At 47.1% G+C, this 6,000-nt stretch overlaps 1 long non-coding RNA gene across 3 annotated transcripts in view; it reads right to left on the bottom strand.

Moving 5' to 3' along the window:
- Positions 1-5,735, bottom strand: part of LOC308482573 — a 28,260-nt gene extending 22,525 nt beyond the window's left edge. For 2 of the 3 annotated variants that reach the window (XR_013989323.1, XR_013989324.1), the window contains exon 1: positions 4,750-5,734. This is a non-coding gene — a long non-coding RNA (uncharacterized lncRNA). Of the gene's footprint in view, positions 1-4,749 lie in introns of all 3 variants that reach the window. The other variant, XR_013989322.1, reaches the window with a different exon arrangement.
- Between the last annotated feature and the right edge of the window lie 265 nt (positions 5,736-6,000).

Genomic DNA, 6,000 nt, shown 5'->3' on the forward strand with positions numbered 1-6,000 from the left:
TAGAGCCACATTTAAGTCTGCCCAGCCAAGTTTCAGGTTTTAGAAGCAGCAGAAAGCAAAGGAGAGAATGTGATCAGCACACAAAAAACCAGGCGGGAAAGAAGGTGTTGCAAACTGTTCATCTGTTTTCACATTCAGCAACGCCTAGGGTGGACACCTATGCCTCACCGAAAAGGAGAAAACTTGTGACCAAAGTTGGCATAACATTTGCACACGCCACTTTACAAGTATCTAGATGCAAATTTCAGAAATAATTGCTGTGATTTAAAATAGAACATATTGAGTCAGACCATTCGATGGTCCCTTTAGATCAGTGTTGTCAACACTGACTGGTAGCAGCTCCCTGGGGTTTCAGATGGGAGGGCATTCCCAAGTCCTACCTGGAGATGCTCAGGATGGAACGTGGGACTGGTGTGTCATTGCAAGTGTATTCTGCAACGTGTTACTGACCAAAAACAACAGTGCATTAGCGGTGGATTTCTTCTGCAATGCTTCCTCCAAGCTACCACATCACTGCTGTCTGGAGTGGCTCTAAAGCAGCAAAAGCTGGGGGGGAACATTTGTGGTATGAAATGGTATGGGATATCAGCAGGAAATTACAGGATATGAAGCTGTCCCTAAACTTTTGCAGGTTTGAAAGCGGGAACATGTATGGCTCCCCAAAAAGCATCATGAGCACAATGTAAAACCAGCAAAACAGTGGTATAAAAACATTTTTTAAAAAATAAATAAAAACAAGATCTAAGGAAAGGCAGGGCAAAAAGGTACAGCTTTGCATTATATATATTTTCTTGAGACACTCAACTCTTTTGCCTTAGAGGAAGCAGGGGAATGGAGGTTGGAAGGGATGTGCAGGATAATTACACAAACAGTAATGCTTGTTACCTCAAGCTGGGTATTCCAAATGAACGTTCTTTGGGCTTGATTGTTTTAAATTAAAATTCCCAGGGCACATGCCAAATAAATCCACCTCACAGGTCTGGGAAAGTTAGGCAGGCTCGTTCCTAGAGCCTACAGAACACCAAGTGTAGCAACACAGAGATAACAACTAGAGTATGTGAAGGAACATGTATGTGGTGGTGTTCCTTGCACCTCCTCCACATCAGGAACAGTTCCAGGCCAAGACATTCTGCTGCCTGAAAGGGAGCCGAAAGCCTCCTCTCCCGCACTAGGACTGGCAACGTTCAAAAAACGTTTCGCTGCCTCATTAAAAGGCAAACCTACCAAATTTGCATTCTGAAACAAAATGCAAACCAAAACACAGCCGCCCTTCAAAATTCATACCTTTCCGAATTTGCAGTGCAGTTCCCCAGCCAAGTTATATGTTCAAAAAATGTGTATGCCAAGGTAAAGTGTGCATTGTAAAGCATGCAAAACCTCATGGTTGGATTACTGCAATGTGCTCTGTGTGGGGCTACCCTTGAGGCTGGTTCACATTATTATTATTATTATTATTATTATTATTATTATTATTTATACTCCACCTATCTGGCTGGGCTTCCCCAGCCACTCTGGGCAGCTTCCAACAAAATATTAAAATACAATAATGCATCAAACATTAAAAGCTTCCCTAAACAGGCTGCAGCTAGTACAGAACATGGTGTGGCTAGGTTGCTCATCAGGGGCAAATTACAGTATTGCCAGCATGCAACACCTTGCATGTGGAATTTGCACGGGTTTAAATCTACTACTGGGCCAAGTTCATGGTGGCTTTGGTACCAACGTACAAGACTCTATACAGCTCAGGACCAGGTTACTAGAGAGACTGCCTTATCCCTTATACAACCAGTAGATCTTGGCAGTCTACAGGAATGTTTCTCCTGGCCAGCTCCATAGTAACTCTATGGCTGCCCCTGTTCTATGGAATAGCATTCCTGTCAAAATACGACAGGCTTTTTTTACTATCTGCACTTTCCAGAAACAACTGAATACACTTTTGTTCCTACAGGCTTTCCCAGCTGGATAAATGGGTCTTTGCCCAGAGGGTGTATTTTGCATTGTTTTAGTTTTGTTTTTAAACGTAGTAGCCCCCCCCCCCCCCGGTTTTCATTGCACATAGCCTTGAGACAGCTGTGTAGAAATACGTTGTCGTTGTTGACAATAATAATAATAAAAATGTGAGGTTGCTTCAAGGAAAAGGAAACCAATGGCAGACTAGGGGTTCTAGAACAGGATGAGCAAGGAGAGCAGGGAAGAATTTGTCAGGCTGTTAGAAGGGTAAAGCCGTTGAAAACATGGAGAAGTCTGTGCAAGAATCAGGAGGGGACAGGAAAGCAGTGAAGGGATTTCAGGAGGGGTGTGTCAACAATGGCTTTGGTGAAACAAGCTCTCTTCTCCAGCCCATCATTGAGGCTGTTGGGACAGGTCTTGCCTTCCCAGACTGGTGGAGGCGGGTCCATCAGGGCAACTGGGGCCCTGGCTCAGTCTACCTTCAGCCACCCGCCACCTCATAGCTGTCAACTTTTCCCTTTTCTTGCAAGGAATCCTATTCGGAATAAGGGAATTTCCCTTAAAAAAAAGGGGGAAGGTGACAGCTACCACCTGCCTGTCTTCTTGCTTACAGCCAGTCTAGGGAGTGGCCCTGGCTCAGCACTGCCCTTGTAGAAAGAATTCAGGGGCCCAAACCAGAATTAGTTAGCTCCACCTGTCTTTGGGCTCTACCTACTGTCTCATTGCATTTGCACTAAAACGCTAACAAATTTTAATGAGTTGTTTTTTATATATTAAAAAAATAATCACAAAGTGATGTGGAAATGTGAAGAACTAAACTCTCCCTCTTTCTATAAGAAAGTGAAAGAAACCAAAATTGACATATTCACCCACCCTTACTCCCAGGTAACCAGGCTTAGGACTGCAGCCTGATGCAGCCTTCCTGCTGCCCAGCCAATTTTTGAAGTAAGGGGGGGGGGGCGAGCCAGGCTCCCTCCCGCCAGTCTCTGGATGGAGAAAGTCGGTAGAGAGAAGTTTTGTCCCTCTCCCAAACCACTAGAACTCATGGATATCCAATGAAGCTGGATGCTGGAAGATTCACGACAGATAAAAGAGGACGCACTTCTTCACACACTGATAGCTAAACTATGGAACTCGCTGCTACAGGAGGCAGGAATGACCACCAACCTAGGTGGCTTTAAAAGAAGATGGGATGAATTCATGGGATGGCTACTAGCCATGGGGGCTACACTCTGCCTCTACAGCTGAGAGGCAGCGATACTTTCCAATGCCAGCTGATGGAAACCACAGAAGAGGAGAGTGCTCTTGTGGTCAGATCCTGCTCGTGGGTTTCCCAAAGGCATCCACGTTGCCCACTGTGACAGAAGGGTGCTGAACTAGATGGGTCATTGGTCTGACCTTCCTAGGCTCTTAACCACAAATCTTATGCCTTGCAACTTCTTCCTCCTCTGTTCCAAATGACATTAACCTTGGGTTTGCAGTGGCAGCGCTGCACGTGATCAGGAAAGCTAGTCAAAACTAACCCGTGTGCCGCTCAAGGCAAGCAAAACTTTCTCCCTGTTTTGTCTGCTGGCGCTTTGCCCCTCCGCCCTGGTTGTGTGGGGCTCTGTTGGCTCCGGCATGTGCAAGCCACAGCAGGGATGTTCTCCAGCAAGTGGAGGGAGACAGACAGAGAGAGAGAGAGACGAGATTCCGCAGTGCTTCCCTGGCACAGCCTTCTTTCTATGCCCGGAATCTGCTGATCTTTCACTCCCAAGCCAGGAAAATCGTCCAGCAAAGCGCCTGCCCCTCAGCTGCCGGCACTGCAGTGTTACAAGGCTTCTCCCCATTCCCAAAACACACACGCACACAAAAAGGCAAAGGCACAACAGCTCAACCTTTAAAATTAAATTTTAGAGCACGGGGAGGGGCAGGGCTTGCTAGATCGGCGACGCACATTGCAGAGATGGCTTTCTGGACACAAACAGGTGTGTGTCCGTCCCCCCACTCCTCCCCGCCCGCAAAAAGTTTGGGAAAGCAGGAAGTCTCTCCTTTAGATGACTTGGCATGTGCAGAGAATTGGAGCCGGCGGGGCAAGGCGGAGAAGGAAGGAGCCGGCGGGAGAGCCGCTATTATCGCCGAGAAGTTTTCTCCAGCGGCGTGGTCGCCTCGGCGTCTCCGTTTGCTGAGTAATGGCAACACGGAAACGTCACCGCAACGCCGCCGAGATGTGCAAAGTCATTCCAGGCGCCGGGCGAATCTCGACAGCTTTGGAAAAAGGAGAGCGGCCAGATCTGATCTGATGATTAGATTCTACTTCTGTGCCTCTTTTCATCCGAAGGAATCCCAAAGCGGAATTAATAATAATAATAATAATAGGCAGCAACCCGGAGGAAGGGGCCGCGTTTTCACCCTTACCCCCTCTCCTCTCCCCCACCCACCCCATAACACACCTCACCCTCTAAATTTGCAATCCTCTTCAAGCAAAAGAGAAAAAGTAGCGGAGGCAAGAATGGGAGAGCGCTGGCCCAGTTAGATGAGAGAATCCACCAACTCTCCAAAGTGGTCGTTTCATCTGCAGAGAGAGAGTCTGTCCCTTTCCTCTTTCTTCTGGCTTGCAAGTTATAATCCACTGGCTTCTTCGAGCCGCCTTCTTCTTCTTTCTCCGCTCCACCCCAAAGACCAAAGACCCCAAAGACGAATCTCCTTCGTTTTAGCAATGGCTTTCTGCCCCAGCCCCATCAGCGCTATCTCTCTCTCTCTCTCTCTCTCCCTCCCTCCCTCCCTCTCCTATCCTCCCTTTCCCGGATCTGGCCTTACCTGAGCCGATCACTTTTGCAATGCAGGCCCGGAGCAGCCCAGCGAGTCAGGGGCGAGTTAAAGGACTCCTCGCCCTTTAAGAAGCAGCCGCTCTGCCTCCACCAGCCGCTCTCGGGAGCCCTTTCCACCTGCACCGCTGGGGACCTGCCTCTTCTGACGTCACTCCAGCGATGGGCCACGCCCTCCGTCCACCGTTCGCGGTTGGTCACTGGCTGGCTGTCCCGCCGATCATTTCCCTCCGGGGCGCAGCGTTCCCGGACCTTGGCAGCTCCAACAGATGGAGGCGGCGGCGGCGGCTGGCAGGTGAAGTCGCGTGACGCCTGAAGCAAAGAGGACCGAGAAACAGCGTCTCACACCCCCCTTTAAAAAAAAAAAGGATTAGTGCATGCAAAAAGTGCCAAGCCGGGAACAGGCAGTTCGTTTCCAGCTGCTACCGCTGAATTTGAGGAAAACCTTTGCAGCATTCTGATTGGCTGGAATGGCCGTGATGTCACAGAAAGTTTTTGCTCGGGCACCGACATGACCTCAGGAAGCCAGCCCAGAAGCATTTGAAATTTCTAATAGAATTCTGCTACTAAAATAAGTTCCATCACTGAAATTCAAACTCTCATCTATGGATAACATCTGCTTTTTTAAAAGAAAGAAATAAAGAGAAAGTCTCAAGCCATCCACTGAAATATATAAAGTTTCTAAGTTAAACTTTCCTCCCCCACAAATGGGATTTCTGTATCACAAGACTCATTTGCCAGAGATACACATTGTTTTCGGGGCTTATGATGGTGATTTTAACAATGCAATCCTATGCATCTGTACTCTGAAATGTAAGTCACACTGAGTTCAATAGGATTTGCTCCTGCAAAGGTACGTGTAGGATTGTAGCCTTAAAAGCTCCTACCTTCAGAATCGCCTCAGTTTTCTGTATAGTACAATAGCTGGCCGAGAGAAAGCTTCCTGGGAACAAATCAAGTGGGGAGAGTCTTTGTAGTAGACTGACCTTATTTGTGATTTGATAGCTTTCTTTTATAAAGAAATCGAAAAGCAAATAAGGAAATGCCTTTGTTGAAGCAATTCAGGCCATTAAAATCTTGATATTAACTCTTCTGTTTAGGGAAGCTTTTAATACTGGATGAATCATTATCTTTTAATATTCTGCTGGAAGCCGCCCAGAGTGGCTGGGGAAACCAGATGGGCGGGATATAAATAATAAAATTATTATTATTATTATTATTATTATTATTATTATTATTATGC

Source organism: Podarcis pityusensis (assembly GCF_964106645.2).
Source record: "Podarcis pityusensis genome assembly, chromosome: 8".
Taxonomy (NCBI): domain Eukaryota; kingdom Metazoa; phylum Chordata; class Lepidosauria; order Squamata; family Lacertidae; genus Podarcis; species Podarcis pityusensis.